We start from the raw sequence: 19,899 nt of genomic DNA on the forward strand, positions 1-19,899 counted from the left end.
ACAAACAACCCCCCATTTTCTTCTACTATATTCATTACTTTGTTATTTTTGCTCTTGTTTTGAGACAAGGTCTCAAAACTGAATCCCAGGTTGTCCTGGAACTCATAGGTAGTCCAAGTAGGCCTTGAACTCATGCAATCCTCCTGCCTCAACCTCCTCAGTGCTGCTGGGATTACAAGTGTGACCTCCCACGCCCAGCTTTATAGTCTTGGTGTGAAAGTCTCTCAGTTATCTCATTCCTTTATACAGTAATCAGGTTTTTTTTCAAAATAGAACCTCAATATGTGACCCAAGCTGGCCTTGTAACCACGATCCTCCTGCCCTAACCTCTCAGTGCTGAGATTTCGGGTGTGTGCCACTGTGCCCAGCTCAATGGTCTCTTTTTAACAGTTAGCCAGCTGCCAGTTCTGTTTCATGTATCCTGACACGGTGCTGGACTTTTTTCTGACCTGTTTCCCAACAAGACCCTACTGTCCAGTAGTCCTGGTTCACAGGTACACAAGCATTTTTCCTGATTTCTTTCTCTTTTTACTGTTAGTTGTTCTATTGAATTCATCGACAGATTCCCTGCAGACCTCTAGATGGGGAAGAAGAAGAGGAAAAAAACAGGTCTTAAAGCTATTAAATTTTGGGGTGGGCTGGAGAGATGGCTCAGTAGGTAAAGGCACTTCTGAGTTCAATCCTTGGAACCCACGTGGTGAAGGAGAGAAGCAACTCTAAACAGCTGTCCTCGGACCGCCACAAGCACACCAAGGTTTATGTGAACACACACACACACACACACACACACACACACACACACACACACACGCGCGCGCGCACACACACAAAGACACAAAGTCCTTTCTATTTCTGGAGGGAACAGTGGACAATAGCAATGGAAACACAGTTCACAAAGGGCCCTGATGATGATATTCCTAAGTCAATGGAAAATGTGGAAGAGAAGGAAGTCTGGAGGAGGAAGATGAGCTGAGAGGAAAAGGAAATGTGGATGGAACATGCTGAGCTTAAGATACCTGAGTGCCATCAAGGTTACCATGCCAACAGTGTGTAGCTATTTAGTGCCAAACCCAGAAAAGAAATCCAGGCTGAAGACACAGATTCAAAAGCACTTGACAAACCAGATGTGGTGGTGCACACCTGTTAATTCCAGCACTTGGTTGGGAGGCAGAAGCCAGCGACTACCACAACTTCGAGAGCAGCCTGGTCTACATAATGAATTCTAGACCAGCCAGAGACACAAAGCAAGGACACTGTCTCAGAAAAAAAAAAAATATTAGTGTCAGCTGAAGACATAAGCAGGATGCATCACTAGAGACAGTCCAGAGAAGAAACAGGCTCTTCGGACATGGCCTCACTCAAAGGTTATGACAGGCTTCCTCTGAGTACTAGCTCATCTGTTTTTCAGATTTACATGGCCCTGCCCACAGGTTACTGCTTATCTCTAAGGGCTGAAGGGAAACTATAGAAGGAGGGAGATTTAATAGGGAAAGTGGGAATTTTATAATGTTATATATGCTCCATAAAAACGTGCTACCTGGCACTGACGGCCCTGTGCAGTTAAGTCCTGAGTTGATGTTGAGATAAACAGTCCCCAACAAGAAGGCAGGGCTGCTCAGAGTGTAGCCCATAAATCCTAAGAGGTCAGTGGGGAAAGGGTACAGGAGGAGCCCTGGTCCTTAGAGCAGGTGACATCTAGAGACAAGAAGGTAGAGTCCCGTCTTCACTTTGTCTCAGATGGGGGGGGGGCTGATTTCTGGAGCTCCACTCTAGCTGGGAGCTGCTACGTGCTCTCTCGGCAGGAAGTCAGGTCATAGTGATCAAATCCTGCCCAACACCTGTTTGTATCTCTTACCTGAACTGGCATTACTGTTTCTTGATATGACTTCATCCACCTGTCCTTTTGTGATAAACCTTTCCAAAACTACATTCTATTAATACTGTGTCCTTATAGGTTTCATAACTATTCTGGGTCTAGCTCAGTGGTAAGAATACTTGCTTTTCTTACAGAGGACCAGGGTTTGGTACCCAGAACCCACATGGCAGTCCATAATCATCCATAACTCCAGTTCAGGGCATACAGCATTCATGGGCACCAGGCATTCATGTAGTGCACCTGTGTGTGTGTGTGTGTGTGTGTGTGTGTGTGTGTGTGTGTGTGTAAGTGTGTAAGCAACCACTCATACACAGAAAAATTAAATAATATAAAAATAAAAACTTCCTTCAGAAAAACAAAGGGCTTATAAAATGTTTCTCTGCTTCCTTTTTGAAGATTTATGATGCTTCTTGACAACCTCTCCTGAAGCAAGGGCATGGACAGCATGAAATCCAAGACAAGAACCCAGTTAAGCCATAACCCTTCCTCCAAAAGAGCAGACAGAACAACGTGACATCCAGTGAGCCCCCAAAGCAACATGCTGTCCAAAGTGGCCAGCAGAGCAGGCACGACTTTCTCCCCAGTGAGGTCTGGCCACAGCTTCTGACGTGGAGCTCACAACCAGGCTCCTGGACAAGAGGAAGGAGTCGAAGAGGGAGGGTGGATGGTGGCCAGGGCCTGCCACTATAAAAGTACACTACAGGCAAGATGGAGGAAGACAGAGACAAGAGGAGGCACTGTCATTTCGGGCACAAAACACATGCCAGGGGTCCCCCCCTCCTGGGGCTGCTAGCCCCCAATCTTCAATCAACAGCAGACACAGCTGACATTTGGGTCTGCATAGAAGATTGCAGATGTTGAAAGGATGGTATTCTAGAAACTTCCAGAGTCCCACTACAGTTAAAAGAGGTCCACATCTTGTGAAGTTGGAGGCAGCAAGAGAAGAAGTTAGAATGTTAGAACCTAGGAGGCCTGAGTGAAGTCAAAGTCTGGGTCCAAAGGACAATGCTGTAGACAGGGGGCCGAGACCTGAGCTGCCCCTGCCCAAGATTTCCTAGGAGAAGAAAACCGGGAGAATCCAAACCATCGAGGTAGTTTGAGACCAGAAACTCTCTGGAGGAGGGCAGACTGAATGTGGGTCTGACTCTCAGGTTCTCCTAGAAGCTCAAGGCATGGACAAAGGGGCTGTGTGTAGGTGCCTGAGCTGCTTCTCACAGGCGTGTTTGCCTTCCTGCAAACCCCTCAGCACAGCTCACTGGGAAAGTCTGCGACAGCGCGCGCGGAGGAAGTGCCCTGCCCTTGCTGTCACTAGGGGCCTCCTTTACGCCATCACTGTGCATCACTTCTGGGAAGCCGAGCCTCCCCTTCCTGAGATCTGTGACAGTCTGAGGACATCACAGACCCAAACCACAGACCCAACGGTTTCGCACTCCTGCGTGTAATCTGGACATCAGCCACTCTCCAGAGCCCTGCATCCCAGCACCCTGTGGAAACCTCCTGCCCAGCATTCATTCACTCTTGGGTCCAGAACCTTCATCCTCGGCAGTCCTGAAGAACACAAAAGTGTTCCTTCAGGGTCCAGCTTCTCTTTGTAGAGCCTTTACTTCAGACTCGCTAGTCTCGTTCCTCTCTACCACTAAGACACAGCATGCTGCTCCCCTCCCCATCACTTCCATAGTTTGGTTCTAAAATCAATCTCATATGTTCATTCCCAAGTGCTCCCTCCCTCCCTCCCTGCCTCCTTCCCTCCCTCCCTTCTTCCCTCCCTCCCTCCCTCTCTCTTTCCAAACAGTGTTGGGCATTAAACTCAAGGCTTGGAGCGTGCTAAGCATTTGTTCAATCACTAAGCTACATCCTCAGCTTTCATTTTCAATTGAGTCCCAAAGATTTAAATCAGGAGCCAGGCCTGAGGAAGGTGGGTCACAAGTTCAAGGCCAGCTGAGCAACTTCATGGAACTCTGTATCAAAACAAAAAGTAAAAAGAGGATTGAGCATGTAGCTTAATAATGGAGTGCTTGACTAGCATGTGTGACCCTAGGTTTAATCTCTAATACTCCTACACACACACACACACACACACACACACACACACACACACACACACACACACACTAAATCAAGAGAGCTTTCAGCTGTGGAATTCCAAGCACTAGCAAAAGGCCAGGGAGTCTTCAGAAACAGGACATTCTTGGGCCCTCTGAAGTCACACCAGCCCTCTTTTTATCCCATCACCTGGCACCCTCTAGCTGTCTCCTCTGCTGGCACAGGGCCAGGACCCCTTGGACCTGTGCCAGCACCCACAGCCATCTGGTCTTCCTCAGAAAGGCAAAAGAGCGCCAGCCTTGTTTACTCAGGGACAATTTACTGTAACAGTCACAGGACAGGTGTGGCTGGCTCCAGCCCAGACAGTGTGGCACACCACACCCTCTCTGCTGCATCATAGCTTACTCACTGGGACACAGCAGACTTCATGTGAGACGTAACAGGGCCATTAAGCCATAAGCCAGTCAGCCGTTGGATTTCAACACTAGTGGGCTATGTAGGGTGAAAGAAGATGCACTGGCTGAACAGGGTGCTACGGGCAAAACTGTGAGGTCAAGAAAGATGGCGTCTTCCCACGGCTCCCCAGCCTCCTTTCCTGAATCTCCCAGAGTCAAAGCTCTGAGAAACAGCTTGGGCTTTGGAGCTGCCCAAACCAGAAGAAACCAGTCCTAGCTTAGCCTTTGCTAGCTGCATGACCCTGAGCAAGGCACACAGCTTTTCTGTTCTCAGCCCACTCAACACAGCACAACAGTCTAAGGCAGTGGTTCTCAACTTGTGGGTCTAGACCCCTCTGGGGGATCAAACGACCCTTTCACAGGGGTTGCCTAAGTCCACCAGAAAACACAGATACATTACAATTCATAATAGTAGAGAAGTTACAGTCAGGAAGTAGCAACAAAATAATTTTATGATTGGGGGTCACCACAATATGAGGACCTGTATTAAAGGGTGGCAGCATTAGGAAGGTTGAGAACCGCTGCTCTATGGCTTGAATTACAACTTAACAGTATATGAAAGGCAATGTGGACACTCCTGGCCAACAGAGTGTGAGCTTGTTCTTCCCATCTGATCTTCCTTGTCCAGAGGGTCCTTGCCTTGGGATAGCGGAGGGGACAGCTTGAGGGTGTCAGGTGACAGGATACAAGAGGCCTTGGCACTCCAACTACTCTATTCTCTAAGCCAAGTTGTGTACCCTACAAACCTCCCTGTCCTTTTTGTAACCCCTATCAAATTTCTCCTATCCATTGCAGAGTTTTCTAATTGCACTGTTCACACAAAAGCAAGTCTGAGGACCCAAGTTCAAGAACACGTGAACACCACTTCAGTTCCGATATTAACTCCGTGAAGACGTTTCAGTATTTGACAAAGCGAGGAGCTCAGTTGGTAGGTACTTGTCTAACATACAAAAGCCTTGAGTTCCATCCCCAACACTGCGAAAACAAGGCATGGTGGCACATGGCTGTAATCCCACCACTTGGGAGGCAGAAGTAGAAGGATCAGAAATTCAAGGCCATCTTTATCTACATAGCAAGCTCAAGGCCAGGCTGGACTATATAAGATCCTGTCTCAAAACCGAACAAGTAGAAACAGATCTAAAGAGTTTGAAATTTTGAACAAAAGAAAGGATGTGTACTGGTGAGGCTCTCCCAGAGGGTGAAGACATGAGTGTCACCTCCTTCCTACAAGCCAGGTTTCCATGACTCTGAGCTAGAAAAGACTCAAAGTCACAGAACATCAGCTCAGACTGCTAGCTGTCACAACTCAGTCAACAACAGGTCCAGAGCGAACTTGGGAGGCTGTCCCTCCTGCTCTAGCCAGGAGTACTGCAGTGTGCTGTGGATATCGCTCTATATAAATAAAACACTGAAGGCCAGTGACCAGACAGGAAGTATAGGCGGGACAAGGAGAGAGGAGAATTGGGGAAACAGGAAGGAGAGAGAGACCCTGCAGCCACCGCCAGGACAAGCAACATGTAAAGACGCCGGTAAGCCACCAGCCACGTGGCAAGGTATAGATTTATAGAAATAGGTTAATTTAAGATAAAAGAACAGTTAGCAAGAAGCCTGCCACGGCCATACAGTTTATAAGTGATATAAGCGTCTGAGTGATTATTTTATAAGTGGATTGTGGGACTGCGGGGCTTGGTAGAACCTGGAGAGAAGCCCTCCAGCAACAGCAGTGCTGTTTCTGGTTTTCTAACCCAAAGCTCTAACAGGACCTGGCTACAGTCAGAGCCTTGCACAAGACCTTGGGAGGCTTGGGCCCCACTTTCAGTATAAACCTTTCTTCATAAAAATGATCTCAGTGAGGCCCAGTATACAAGAAGCAGAATGGTCCTCGATCTTGACCACCGAGTGATCAAGGAAGGGTCATCTAGGCTTTCCATTTACAGGATTGCAGAAGCAAATCATATGGCCAAAATTTGGCCTGGACATAATCAACTGGACAATATTATACTGACTACGAACCACAACTCATGTGGGATGCAGCCAGAGTGTTTTGCAGCCATGCCCGTGTCCTCTATTACCTTGCTGGAATGTCCCCAGAGAGCCAGGGCTATTGGCCCAGCCTGAAGTCTCAGGAGATGGATGCATCTTGGAGTAGAAAAGGCCAGCGAACAGTTGAGCAAGTGGTAGGAAGAGGAACAAAAAAAGCCTAGGCAGCAGAGGGCCAGGGCCAGGGCCAGGTGGGGATACCTAGCATAAGGTGTTGTTTTTGTTTTTCTATTTTAAAATTTTAGGTGTATGGGTGTTTTGCCTGCATGTCTGTCTGTGCACCATGAAGAACCTGTGAGGGTCAGAAGAGGATGTCCATCTCCAGATGGTTGTGAGCTGCCATGTGGGCACTAGGAACCAAACCTGGGTCCTCTGCAAGAGCAGCCAACACTCCTAACTGCTGAGCATTGCTCCAGCTCCTCAATAAACACTTGTAAAGAGTGGTGGTGAAGTGCCAGGCCTTTGCTTAGACCCAGGATAGGAGAAGAAACAAAACCAATATAGCACTGCAAGAATCCCCACTGTATGAAAGCAGGATCCAAAGCCAGCAGTCTAGATTGAAGACAGCCTCAATGTCACTGCCAGCCATAGGTTCCCAGAAGAGCCACTAGCAGGTGAGGGCAGAGCAGGAGCTGGCTCCCTTCCTGTGCCCCCCCCCCCACACACACACCCAGCGCTACCAGAAAGTAGTTCCTTCTCTGCTTTCAGCTGTGAGCTGCAGGCTACCCCCATCATCCTGAAAGCTCCAAAGAATGCATGGCATGTGCTGTCGGGACAGGATTCACAGCAGCCCAAAATGGGATTGCTTCCAGAAAAAGAGGGGCAGTGGATCACCTTGTCACCACATTTCTCCGATAGTGCATGGAAAGGAAACATTAAGGAGAGAGCTATGGGGGCTAGAGGGATGGTTCAGTGGTAAGAGTACTTACTGTTCCTGCAGAAGTACTCTGCAGTCTGGGCTCAGTTCCCAGCACCCACATGGTAGCTCATAACCATCCTTAACTCCAGTTCCAGAGGATCCATTGCCATCTTCTGACCTCCACAGGAACTAGGGATGCACATGGTACACATACACACAAGCAGGCAAAGCACTCATACATAAAAAGGGGGGGGGGCGTTGTGAAGATACCTGGTGTTAACAAGAAGAGTGTCTACTTAACAGGGTAAAGCGGCCTGACATTAGAGTCTTTTCTTTTCTTTTTTTCCTTTTTTTTTTTTCTTTCTTTTTTTTTTTTTTTTTTTTTTTTGGTTTTTCGAGACAGGGTTTCTCCATGTAGCTTTGGAGCCTGTCCTGGATCTCACTCTGTAGCCCAGGCTGGCCTCGAACTCACAGAGATCTACCTGCCTCTGCCTCCCGAGTGCTGGGATTAAAGGCGTGGCCACCACCGCCCGGCTAGAGTCATTTCAATAGCTGGGTGTCCATGGTAAAGGTGCAGAGCCAGCTGAAGTGAGAGCAGAAGCCAGAGGGCAGGGCAATGGCTATGGGAGCTCTCCAATGTTTGCTGTCTTCGGGCCTCCATTTTCTAAGTGGTGGTGTGTGCATTAGTCTATAGAGACATCTAACAGACTGTCAGGCTTCCCACAGCAGAAGCTCATCCCACAGCCTGGAGACCACAGACGACAATCAGGTATCAGCACGGCCATACTCGAAAAGGCAGGGGAGGAATTTGTTCCTGGTGATAGCTAGCTGGTTGTCCCTGGAGTAGTGAATGAAAGCATGCAGAACCCCAATTCCTGCCTCCATCCCCATGGAGTCTTACAGAACACTGTCACTGGATCAGGATCTGCCACCGTATTCATCCGAACTTAGTTACATCTGCAAAAACTGTATTTCCCCGTTGGAGGGAGGCTCAGTGGTTAAGAGCATTTATTGCCCTTGCAAGACTAGAGTTCAATTTCCAGCCTACAACCACCTGTAACTCCAACTCCAGGGGATCCAACACTCTCTCTGGCCTCTGCTGGCACTACACTCATGTGAACATGAACACACACACACACACACACACACACACACACACACACACACACGAAAATACATAATCTTAAAATAAGAAAAAAAATCTTTAGAATCTACTACTTGCATTCACAGGCTCTGATCAAGAGACATGAAGTCTGAGGGATGCTATTCAACCCAGACAGAGCACTTCAAGGGGGGCTTAAAACATCTGCTGCTCGGGACCTCGCATACACACAATGTTTCACATGACGGTGAACTTCTCTTCATTGTGGCCAGCAGCAGCCATACTGAGGTTACACAATTATACCTGGGTCTTTCTTCCTTTTTAAGTCCAGGCAAGACACTTCCTAGAACTAGAATTCCAGGTGTTAAGGACAGAATTGGAGTCCAGTGGAGTTATTACCATTCAATACCCCTTTATCAATATTCCACAGTATCCACAGGCTGGAGCAAGTATCTGCTATAGTCACCTGGCTGTTTCTGTGATGCTGGGATCAAGTCCAGGGTCTTGACATGCTAGACTATGTCCCAAGCCTGTCATTTGTTTATGAACAAAGCAAAATACTGTGTTCACTTGAGTGGGTGAGCCCTGTAAAGCAGTCCTTCGTTGGGTCTGCACGAGGAGTTTACAGAGCCATGCAAAGGCTGCAGCCAAGGACAGTGGTCCCCTCAACTTAGTCCGCAACACAACTAATTACAAGTCAGCAACTACAACATTCGTGACCACTATCAGACATTAACCCCACTCTCTGAAACAGATTTGTTTCCTATGAGGATGTACTGTTTAGAGAGAAGGGGGACATCTGCATATGCCTCTAACCCCAGTCCTGGACAGATGGAGGAAGGAATATAGAATGTGGAGCAAGCCAGGGCTTCACAGGAAGGATCCTGCTTTTCTTCTCCTTCAGCGAAGGTTTAGACCCTACCCACATGAAGAAAGTAGAAGAGAGAGCAATAACTCAGCAGGCAAAGGTGTCTGCCACCAAGTTTCCTGACAACATGCTAGTGACACAAGTGAGTACAGGCTGGACACAACTACACACACACACACACACACACACACACACACACACACACACACACACACAGAGTAAGTAAAAATAGAAACAATTGTTTTTAATATCTCTTTTATTTGTGTGTGTGTGTGTGTGTGTAAGTCACATGTGTGTGGGTGATTGAGGAAGCTAAGAAAAAGAAGTTGAATTCCTTGGAACCACTGGGTATGGATGCTGGGAACTGAATTCTGGTTCTCTGGAAGAGCAGCAAACACTCTTAACATTTCTCCAGCCCTTTAAAAAAAAAAAAAGAAGAAGAAATTAAAAAAAAATGGGTCAAGACTCAAGACTTAACCACTCTCTACCTAACAATAAATTCTAGATGGAAAAGTTTTTGAAATTTAAAAATTCAAATTAATAAATTAAGTACACTCAAAATAACGAGAAGCCATTTTTTATAATTTCAAGATAGGAAAGTATACTTTTTTCTAAACACTGGTCTTGTAGCAGAAAAGACTATAAGGGAAAATATCTATACCAAAAAATGTAAACTCTACAGGCAGAAGATAACCGCATAAGCAATACTGAAGGACAAATGTGGTCATTTATAGTTCAGGAGTGTTAATAAGCAAAACAATCAGAAGGCTGGTTTGGAGATGGCTCAGTGATAGCATGCTTGCCCAGCATGCATTTGTAAAGATGATTAACCTTAAGCCAGAAATGGTGGGGCAGGCCTATGATCCTAGCACTTGTGAGATGGAGACAAAAGGATCAGTTCAAGGCAGCCTCAGCTACAGAGCTTTTAGTTTGAAACAAGCTCAGACAACATGAGACCCAGTTCAACCTTTTATAGTCAAAGGAGTGAAAACCAAACCCTGTCTCTAAGCACTGACCGGTACATGTGAAGCTCTGGTCGGTACCAGCACTACAAAAGCAAACCAGTCCTATTGAAGTGACTGTCTCAGTTACTAGTCTAAGCCAAGCCAGTGGCCCTCCCACCCACTCCCTCCACCTCTACTGTGTTCCAGAGGGGACTTACGGACAGCGAAGGCAAACCCTTCAAGTCATTTCACAGTCCCCATGCTCCTCTTCCCAGAAACCAGGCTGCTGAAGGGTGAAATGGAGTCCGAGGAAGGTGAAGGCAACCATCAAGCAATCTGGACAGGATGAGGAAGACAGGTCCCAGGAAGATCCCTAGGGTATGAAGCCAGGCCATTCAGCTCCTTATTCTTCCTCTTGAGCTCCATGCTTGCAGGAAGCAAGACTGACACATCACACGGAAGAGGCCACGGGGACCCGAGCTTCTCCCCAGCACACAGTGTCCGACCAATCCTGTGGAGGTGAGCACAAGTGTGAGACCTCGCAGAACTGCTCTATCTCCTCTCCTCCACACAAGCCAGGAGCTACTCTGGTAAAGTTAACTCCTGATCGGCCCTATACCTACTGCCTTGCCACAGCTGCCCCAGAGATGCAGGACTTCCTCACCAGGGCCGTCCAGGAAGCAGCTTGGACTCAAGTGTGGTGACTTACACCAGTAGCACTTGAGAGGCTGAGGCAGGAGGATTACCATAAATTTGAGGCTAGCTTAGGTGAGCTCCAGGGCAATCCACGCTACAGAGAGAGACACCGTTGTAAAAAAAAAAAAATTTAATGGGGGTCAGTAAGACATCATCAAGCCTGCCGACCTGAGTTCAATTTCAGAATTTCAGTCACTGGAACTCACATGATGAAGAGAGAACCTGCATAAACAAGTTGCCCTCTGACCTCCACATACAAGCTGTAGTACACACACATGTGTGTATACACACACACAATAACAATAGTAATAATAATCAATAATAATAGTAATAATTTTTTAATAAAAGAATGAGATTAAGGGTATAGCTCAGTTGGTAGAGTACTTGCCTAGCATACATGAAACCTTGAATTCAATCCCCAGTACCACTTAAAAGTGGGCATGGTAGTAGCCACTTGTTAATTCCAGCAGTTGAAAAATGGAGACAAGATCAGAAGTTCAGAGTCATCCTCAGTTACACAAAGATTTCAAGGCCAGCCTGAGCTATCTGAGGCTCTACCGGGAAAAAAAAGAAAGAAAGAAAGAAAGAAAGAAAGAAAGAAAGAAAGAAAGAAAGAAAGAAAGAAAGAAAGAAAGAAAGAAAGAAAGAAAGAAAGAAAGAAAGAAAGAAAGAAAGAAAGAAAGAAAGAAAGAAAGAAAGAAAGAAAGAAAGAAAGAAAGAAAGAAAGAAAGAAAGAAAGAAAGAAAAAGAGAAAGAAAGAAGGAAGGAAGGAAGGAAGAGAGAAACAGAGAAAAAAGGAAAAAAATTAAAAAAAAGGAAAATAACAAAAGTCACTTTTATCATATTCTATTTTAGGCTACTTTCTGAATTCAGGAGCCCAGGTATCGTCAGGGTCCAGCTGCTCTACTGACCATTCTTTACACAGGCTTGATTTAGGAAGAGAACCCAGATTCTCCTAGGCTGTGACACAGAAGTCTCTGCGTAGCTCTAGACCTGGGCCTCAGGCCCTGTCTGACTTCTGCTCCCTTCTGTGAGCTTTCAGTAGGACAGACAACAACAACAATGCATACACCAGGCCTCCAACACGCTCAGTTGGGAGAAAGCATCTACTGAGATGGGACATGAGTCAGCAGGTAAGTCAGAGAAACCCAGGCACAACTCACTTCTCGGGCAGACTCTTTCTCTCCCCGCTGCTGTCTTTGTTGAACATGTACACACACACTAGCAGATATCATACTCATTACTATGGGATAAAATCATGAGAAGCTTCCTTCCCTCAAGAATTCTTTCCACTAATGCCAGGTGTGGTGGTCCATGCTCTCAATCCCAGCACTCCTGAGGCAGAGGCAGACGGATCTCTGTGGGAGTTGGAGGCCAGCCTGGTCTACATAGAGAGTCCCAGTACAGCCAGGGCTATTCAGAAAGACTGTGTCTCAAAAACAAACAAACAAACAAAAAAAGTCACTTTTTGCTTTGATCCATCCCAACCTCTGGCTCTTACAATCTTTCCACCCTCCTCTTATGTGATGGTCCCTGAGTGAGTTGGAACATGCTGTCTGATTTTGTTTTTTTCTTTTTCTTTTATGTATACAGATGTTTTGCTTGCTGTCTGTATATCATGTGTATGCAGTGCCTGAAGAGGCAAAAAAGGGCACTGGATCCCTGGGACTGGAGTTACAGGCAGTTGCAAGCCACTATGTAGGTACTGGAAAATGAATCTAGGTCCTCTGGAAGAGCAGTCAGTACTCTTAACTGCCAAGCCATCTCCCCAGCCCAGCGCTGAAATACTGGGATCAGAGGTGTGCACTCTTCCTCCCATCTAGCTCTTCAGCTTGCTATCTGTAAAATGGACAGCGCAACCAATCTCTTTCCTAGGTGAAATCACAACACAGGGTGAAAGGCCTCTGTAAGAGGAGCTAAGCTGCGTATTGCGACATGGGCCTGGAGTCTCAACATGAGGATGGCTGAGGCAGAAGGATCATGAGAGACCAGCCTGGGTTACACAATAAAAAAGGAAAAGGAGCAAAGCACTGTGCTGCTCGAGCAGATATCGAAAGCCTTATAGGCCATAATTCAGGTGGAACTGTGGAAGACTGCTGATTCTAAACTGAGGCCCTGAACTGGGCTCTTAAATGAGGAAAATGACATCCAGTTGCTCATAGGAAGAACTAAGCAATATGAAAGAGAGCTCTGGGAAGAGAGGGCAGCCATAGTAGAGGAAGAAGGCTTTCACTAGAGCAGAAGAAACACACATAAACCCTACAGGCAAGCCTCAAGTATGTTGGGCAGCCACCAGGGCCTGCATTTAAACCTGCTTCCCAATGCCAAAATCTCCTGTAAGTCTCAGAAGCACTGGTTTGCAATGGCAGATGACATTAAGGCCCTCCATGTAAGCATTTGGGTTCTGCCCCTTCCTATATCTGGTCTGTGAATGTTTCTTTTGTTTGTTTTGTTTCAGACAGGGTTTCTCTGTGTAGCCATGGCTATCCTAGAACTCACTCTGTAGACCAGGCTGGCCTCGGACTCATGTAGATCCACCTGCCTCTGCCTCCCAAGTGCTAGAGCTAAAGCCATGTGCCACCATACCCAGAAAAAGTTCAATTTTATTCCCTAAAATTTCAAAATCATTAACCAGATGGCTAACAGAGCAAGCTGGCTGGCAACCTTAGTGTTAGTAAATTGTGCACAAAGAGTCAAGCCGGGCATGTAGCTGGTTATCTAGAATACAGGTCTGAGTGGACTATGGAATCTGATCAGAAAAGCGGGGGTGGGATGGAGAGATGGCTCAGAGGTTAAGAGCACTGGCTGTTCTTCCAGAGGTCCTGAGTTCAATTCCCAGCATCTACATGGTGGCTCACAACCATCTGTAATGAGATCTGGTGCCCTCTTCTGGCCTGCAAGCATGCATGTAGGCAGAACACTGTATATGTAATAAATAAATAAATCTTTAAAAAAAAGAAAAAGAAAAGAAAAAAAGAAAAGAGAAGTGGGGACATGAAGGCACAAGCTTAGAGTGCAGAAGAGCACGCAATGACAGGGCATCCTTGGAAACTGTAGAAGTCACTTGGAGAGCAGATGTACCTCACACGGGACAGATGACCTGCCCAGACTATCTGTGTCACCCTCTCCAGCCTTCCAGAGAGCACTCTGTCTCGGCAAGTACTGTTTCTACTGATTCCTCTCGGCTTATGTAAAGTCCAAGCTACACAGAAAAGCACACAGCACATCTCCAAGAGGGTTAGTGACAGCCTCTCTCATGTCTCTTTGGCACATCAAAGTCCCTGTTCTCGCTATAAACTCAAAGACCATTCCAGGCAATGGTCTGGAGCCTACTGCAAACCTGGAACCCACCACCAAAGGATGGCCAGCCAGTCTTCCACTACTGAGATAGGATCTCGCTATATAGCCCAGACCCTCCTGCTGCAGCTTCTCCAGGCACGTGTTGCCAAGGCCTGGCCTCTTTCTTACTTCTTTCTGTGCTTCACTGGTAGATTCCCACCCTAGAGTTAGTACTCTCATGTCCCTTCTCAAAATCCAGAGCAGCTCCAGATTCAGCTTCAACCCAGCCCTCAAGTCCTACAGCTGTGGAGGCCAGCTCCTAAGCCTGGGTCAGAAGGAGGGGAATGCCCCCTCCCTCCAACCACCTTAAGGGAGCTCCAAGACTACTGCAGGCATCCACACAGGAAGCATGTTTAAAGATAAACTAGCTGACACATGGCTCAATGAGGTAAAGGCACTGTTAAGCCTGACTATTTGAATTTGATCCTCAAGATCCACAGGCAGAGAGCAAACTCCTGCAAGTTGTCCTCTGATGTCCACACGTGCACTGTGTCACCTGCATGTCACCCCATGCACACAAAATGGATAAATAAAAAGGTATAATTTCTAAAAGATAAAAGAGCTGAATCGACTATTTTTTGAAGAGCTGGAGAGATGGTTCAACAGGTACAGGCACTTGCCACCAAGACGGACACCATGAGTTTAGTTCCGGACCCACATGGTAGGAGAGGACCGATTCCACAAAGCTGTTCTCTGACCACCACACATATGTGCTGTTACACACACCCCTAAAATTTAAAAATTAAAAATGTAATTAAAAATATTGTAGAGACTATAGAGATGGTTCAGTTAAAACTACTTGTTGCTAATCCCAGAACTCAGGAGACAGAGACAGGCAGATCTCTGAGTTTGAGGCCAGCCTGATCTATATAATGAGTTCCAGGACAAAGCCAGAGTTACATAATGAGACCCTGTCTTTAAAATAGCCTAATAATGATAATTTAAACAACAACAGAAAACAGGCTTCTGAGGAGGGAAAAAGCAGCATACAGCACATCAAATACACACAGCATCAGGCAACCTCCCTGGAGCCCTGCATGTTAACTACCAGATCCTTTCTATATGACAAGAGTTTATTCCTTAAAAAGGCAAGAATGCCTTTAATCCCAGCACTCAGGAGGCAGAGCCAGACAGCTCTCTGCGAGTTTGAGGCCAGCCTGGGCTACAGAGCGAGATCCAGAACAGGCACCAAAACTACACAGAGAAACCCTGTTTGTTTGTTTTTCTGGAGGTGAGGACCGAACCCAGGACCTTCCGCAAGCGCTCTAATACTGAGCTAAATCCCCTATCCGAAACCCTGTCTTGAAAGACCCAAAAGCAAGAATGCTGAGAGAGGGCCAATGAAATAGCTCAGTGAGTAAAAGTGCTTACATCCAAGTCTGATGGACCTGAGTTTCATCCTGCAAACTCACAAGTGAAAAGAGAGAACCAATTCCCAACTGCTGTTCTAGGACTCCCACACATGTACAATGGTACTTGTGCACCTCCACATCCATACAAGCACAGTCATGCTTTTAAAGGTAAACAAAAAAGGAGGTAGGAAGGGAGGGAGGGGAGGGACAGGCGGCAGCAGCTGAGACTGTTCCAGTGATCGCTGTGGTTACTGATGACCTGTCCTGAGATGCTTGCCCAGCCCTCCTTACTCTCCATCTGCCGTTCTGTTCTCAGGAGGCCTCAGGACTCAGCCTTTGGTTTCAACCGCTTGTGTCCTCCTGCAGGCCTCTATTCCTATCTTCCCCACTGCTCCGTTCTCTCAGCCTTCAGTCAGCAGCCGCAGAAGCAGTATCCCATCTTTACCCTCTACCTTCAGCATGCATGCCCCCCAAGGTCAAGTCCCTGCCACCCTTCTCTGGTTTCAGGAAAATGATTCAGTGACTCCAGACAAGCAAGTTAGGTGGCTCATCCTGGCCAGTATAATTATCAAAGGTGATCAAATAACAATGACAATAAGCCAAGGCCAATTCTACTTAGAGACTACAAGCAAATATGAAAGTAAGCCTGAAAAATACTAGATAATGACAAGTGCTATGCAAAGAATAGGTAATGCAGGGTAGAGAGATGACTCAGCTGTTAAAAGCACTTGCTCTTCTTGGTGAGGACCCAGGTTTTGTTCCCAGCACTCACATGGCAGCTCACTGTAACTCCAGTTCCAGAGGAACAGTTCTTCTTGCCTCAGAGAACATACTGCATGCACATGGCACTCTTACATACATGTAAGCAAAACACTCATACACATAAATAAAAATAAATTTAAAAAAGAAGAAGAGGAGGAACCAAGAAAATAGCACAGCTGGTAAAGGCACTTGCCTCCAAGCAAGATAACCTGAGTTCTATGCCCAGGTCCCACATGGTGGAAGGAGAAGTCCTGAAAGCTGTCCTCTGACCTCCACACATACTGCTACAGTGGTGAGTGTACACACATACATACACACACACACACACACACACACACACACACACACACACACACACACACACACACACACGGTGATAAATAAATGTGAAAAAAAGCTTATTAAATCAAGTTTTCAAAAAGACAAATAAGGTAATGGGACAGGCAAGTGCATTGGTAGCTCATGGAATCCTCAGTTGGTCAGGAAGGCCTCTTTAAGGAGATGATTTAAAAGCTGTGCTCTTAATGGAAGAAGACAGACTGAAGAGAAAGTTTTCTAAGTGAGTAAAAAACACTGTAAATGTCCAATGGAAATACTGCTGATGTCCTTTTACTTTATTTTAGGTTTTTCAAGACAGGGTTTCTCTGTGTAGCCCTGGCCATCCTGGAACTCTCTTTGTAGGCCAGACCAGCTTCAAACTAACAGAGATCCACCTGCCTCTGCCTCCTGAATGCTGGGATTAAAGGTTTGTGCCACCACTGCCTGGCCCTTATTTTTTTATTTTATGTGTAAGAGTGTTTACAAGGATGTCCTCGAACCATGTGCATGCAGTGGCCAAAGAGGCTAGAAGAGGGCATCAGACCCATCAGATTCCCCAGAACTACCTTGTAAGTGTGGGAACAGAACCCAGGTCCTGTGTGTAAGAGCAGCCAGTGCTCTTTTTTTTCTTCTTCTTCTTCTTCTTCTTCTTCTTCTTCTTTCTTCTTCTTCTTCTTCTTCCTTCTTCTTCCTTCTTCTTCCTTCTTCTTCCTTCTTCTTCCTTCTTCTTCCTTCTTCTTCCTTCTTCTTCCTCCTTCTTCCTCCTTCTTCCTCCTTCTTCCTCCTTCTTCCTCCTTCTTCCTCCTTCTTCCTCCTTCTTCCTCCTTCTTCCTCCTTCTTCCTCCTTCTTCCTCCTTCTTCCTCCTTCTTCCTCCTTCTTCCTCCTTCTTCCTCCTTCTTCCTCCTTCTTCCTCTTCTTCCTCTTCTTCCTCTTCTTCCTCTTCTTCCTCTTCTTCCTCTTCTTCCTCTTCTTCCTCTTCTTCCTCTTCTTCCTCTTCTTCCTCTTCTTCCTCTTCTTCCTCTTCTTCTCTTCTTCTCTTCTTTCTTCTTCTTCTTCTTCTTTCTTCTTCTTTTTTGAGACAGGGTTTCTCTGTGTAGTTTTGGTACCTGTCCTGGATCTCACTCTGTAGACCAGGCTGGCCTCAAACTCACAGAGATCTGCCTGACTCTGCCTCCTGAGTGCTGGGATTAAAGGTGTGTGCATGCCGGGCGGCGGCGGCGGCGGCGGCGGCGGCGCACGCCTTTAATCCCAGCACTCGGGAGGCAGAGGCAGGCAGATCTCTGTGAGTTCAAGGCCAGCCTGGTCTACAAAGCGAGTTCCAGGAAAGGCACAAAGCTACACAGAGAAACCCTGTCTCAAAAAACCAAAAAAAAAAAAAAAAAAAAAAAAAGGTGTGTGCCACCACCGCCCAGTGATCTTTTACTTTCATACTATTTTCTATTTATTTAAGCACTTAATACGGGCTAGTTCAGTCTCCTCCATTCAGAAAGCCCCTTGTGATTAAAATAGTTTTAATTGTGTGCACTAAGTGAACTTGGTATTTCTCAACCATCTACTCCTCTTTAATAAGAACTGCTTAATTCCTAAGTGATACTTTGGTTCTGTCTCCCTCCTCTGGACTCCTATAACATTGACATTCTCCACACCGCCCAGACTTGGACAGTGCAGCTTTTCTGTCCTCGGTGGCAGTTGCATGTGCCACTCTGTATGTCTGAGACATATGGTCTTCAATTGAGGAACTATGAAGCCATCTATACTGCAGCCAAGCTCTGAGAGTCCCTCCTCCCTTTCTGTTCACTAGGAGAATGGATTACAATTTCTAAATGTTTATTTTCTTTGTAATTCTGTGGATGTGTCTGTGTATGCACAAGTTAGTGTGGGAGTCCATGGAAGCCTAGGGCTGGAGTTACAAGTGGTTGTGAGCAGCCAGAGTAAATGCTAGGAACCAAACTCATGTCCTCTGCAAGAACAATCAGCAAGCACTCTTAACTAACTGAGCCATGTCTCTAGCTCCTTGGTTACAATTCCAAATACAATTTTTTTCTTTCCTGAGACAGGGTTTCTCTGTGTAGCCTTGGCTCACCTGGAACTTGCTCTGTAGTTGGCTGGCCTCAAAGTCAAAGAGATCTACCTGCCTCTGCCTCCTGAGTGTTGAGATTAAAGATGTGCACCACCACCGCCCTGTTTTTAAATACAACATTCTTGTAAGGACACTCAAATGCAAAATAAGTTCAAAAAGTTCGACAATAAATGATATACAAAGTAAATTTAGCCTGCACCTGACACAAAGTAAGATCAGCCTGCACCCAAGGTACGGTATTTCCCTCCAGTTCTATCAGACTCTGGGTTCCCATGCTAGGAGGGCCTCGAAACTCACCAGGACTCAGGGGCAGCCTCAAAACAACAACAGAAAGTCAAGCCTGGAATCAGGTGACTGCATCACTCGGTAGCCCCTAACTACTGTAAGCACTTTACAGATCATTTAACCTGGTAAATGAGAAAACCACAGCATAAGGCAGTGGCAACAAAGAAGGCAAAGTCTAGGTCTAAGAATCCCAAGGGCCCATTCTGGTACTTGATAGTGATCAGACCAGGAATGGGAAGGAGGGATGTCTAGTCGATGCAGGGCTTGGTTATAAGCGGATGGGGCACCAGAGAAGGAGCACAGCATGCTCATCATGAATGCAAGACATCGGGGATGGTGACTCAGCCCATTTGCCTAGCATATATATATGAGGCCCTCGGTTCGATCCCCAGCACTGAAGAAACAGAAACACACACACACACACACACACACACACACACACACACACACCATTAAGTTCTCCCTGTGAACTGAAGAAGGCTGAGATCAATGCCTAGGAACAGAACACCAACTCTTAAGCCATAGTAAGCATCATCTAGAACAGAGAAACACTTTCATGTCACTCAACAGGAAAGTGGCTAAATAAAACAAAGCATTATCCATTTTATGAAATACTATACAGCAGCCAAAAAGAATGAAATGACTACTTTCTAACATGGGATACTGCCAAGGCCCATTCTTTGTTGTTTTTTGTTTTTGAGAAAGAGTCTTATTATGTAGCCTTGCCCTGACCTAGAGCTTGTTATGTAGATCAGACTGGTCTTGAACTCATCCAGATCCAGCTGCCTCTACCTCCCTGAGTGCTTGGATTAAAGATGTGCTCCACCACAGTGGCTGAAGGCCCATTCTTAGACAAAGAAGGAAATATCAGAATGATAC

The 19,899-nt window shown here is 46.3% G+C and overlaps 1 protein-coding gene across 1 annotated transcript in view; it reads right to left on the reverse strand.

The window, feature by feature from the left end:
- Positions 1-9,481: 9,481 nt before the first annotated feature.
- The window catches only part of LOC119087724 (translation initiation factor IF-2-like), a 30,865-nt gene continuing 20,447 nt past the window's right edge, over positions 9,482-19,899 (reverse strand). Inside the window, exons 3-4 of the mRNA XM_037204315.1 lie at positions 10,406-10,698; positions 9,482-9,660 (exon numbers count right to left, since the gene is read on the reverse strand). The gene's annotated coding sequence lies outside the window, so the exon portion shown is untranslated. The remainder of the gene's footprint in view (positions 9,661-10,405; positions 10,699-19,899) is intronic.

The sequence above is a fragment of the Peromyscus leucopus genome, chromosome 3, assembly GCF_004664715.2.
Source record: "Peromyscus leucopus breed LL Stock chromosome 3, UCI_PerLeu_2.1, whole genome shotgun sequence".
Taxonomy (NCBI): Eukaryota; Metazoa; Chordata; class Mammalia; order Rodentia; family Cricetidae; genus Peromyscus; species Peromyscus leucopus.